Source organism: Vombatus ursinus, unplaced genomic scaffold (assembly GCF_900497805.2).
Source record: "Vombatus ursinus unplaced genomic scaffold, bare-nosed wombat genome assembly UNPS02014854.1, whole genome shotgun sequence".
In the NCBI taxonomy this organism is placed as follows: domain Eukaryota; kingdom Metazoa; phylum Chordata; class Mammalia; order Diprotodontia; family Vombatidae; genus Vombatus; species Vombatus ursinus.
The window spans coordinates 312,683-314,060 of record NW_020954632.1 but is presented as its reverse complement, the minus strand read 5'-3'; positions in this window follow the sequence as shown (position 1 = coordinate 314,060).

Below are 1,378 nucleotides of genomic sequence, written 5' to 3'. Positions count from 1 at the left end.
AGTAATAACCAAGATTAGGTCCTCATAAAAATGTGTAATAAACCATAAGTGGGAAGTAGCTTCATAATTATAGAATTCATATGCTTGGTTGCAAAATGAATTTCTCAAAGTAAATTACTGACTGAGAATTTCTTAGAAAAATATTTCTCATTACTAATATATAAGTATATATTTCAAACACGTTAGCATCTGTATAAACTCTACTGACATCAGAATGTTATGCAAAAGAAATATCAATTCTGAGATGACTCTTTTATCTCTGACAATACAGGGGTACTAAATTGTTTGTTTTGGTAGAATTGACCCACCAGTATAATGAAATAGATTCCGAGGAATTTCACTGATATTTCTAATAGTATTGATCTATTATTGCATATACTTATCCAGACTCAGCAATACTTTTAGCAATTTTATGGATATAACCTTAATCTATGCTGGTGCCAATAGCTGGTTTTGAAATTGAAACTAAACTAATTGGTTAACAATTAATTGAATAACTTGGTTTGGCTGGATTTCCCATTTATTTCACTCACAATCAAATTCACTTAACCTAGTCAAAATGCTTTCCAATTCATATCTATTCTTAATTATTTTTAAAAGGGGCAATACAATTTACTAAGTAATAATGCACCCAGTAAATTGGAAAACCACTGTACGAGTGCCCCGGCTTAAAATCCTACAGCTTTGTGGTCATGCAGCAAATTACTTAATTTCTGAGTCTCAGTTTCCTTAGATGAAAAGTGGAGGTAATAATAATTATTACTATTTCTGTAGTAACATATGATAGGGTAATGATTTTAAGGGTTAAATTAGTTAATGTATGCAAAAATCTTGGCAAACTTTAAAGCATTTCATAATTATCAGATATTTATAAATCAATTCTCAAAATTATATGAATTGATTCTTGGCTGCCTATCAAATAATTCTGAAAACAAATATATTCTCTAATTTAATATAAATCCGAATAGATATCATGCATATATTACTTAAAAACTCAAATGTATGGACAAATAATAGCATTTGTGAGATACAGAGATATTTAGATGTTGTGATTCAAAATTTCCAGTGATCGTTATTCATCCCAAACTATAAATATAATATTAATTTATATTTTATTTTAAAATTTATTATTATCCTTTCTTTTTATATCACTATCACTTATAAATCCCTCTCTGTCTCTATCTCTGTTTCTCTCTCTATTTCTTCTTTCCTCCTTTGCTCTCCTACTCATAGAATCATCCTTTGTTAAAAAAAAAAGAATAAAAAACAGAAAAGAACCCTCGCAAAATCAACCAGCAAATCAACCAAGTCTGACAATATATGTAATGTTCCACACCCATCGTACCCCACCTCTGAAAAGAAGGGAGGTAAATACATT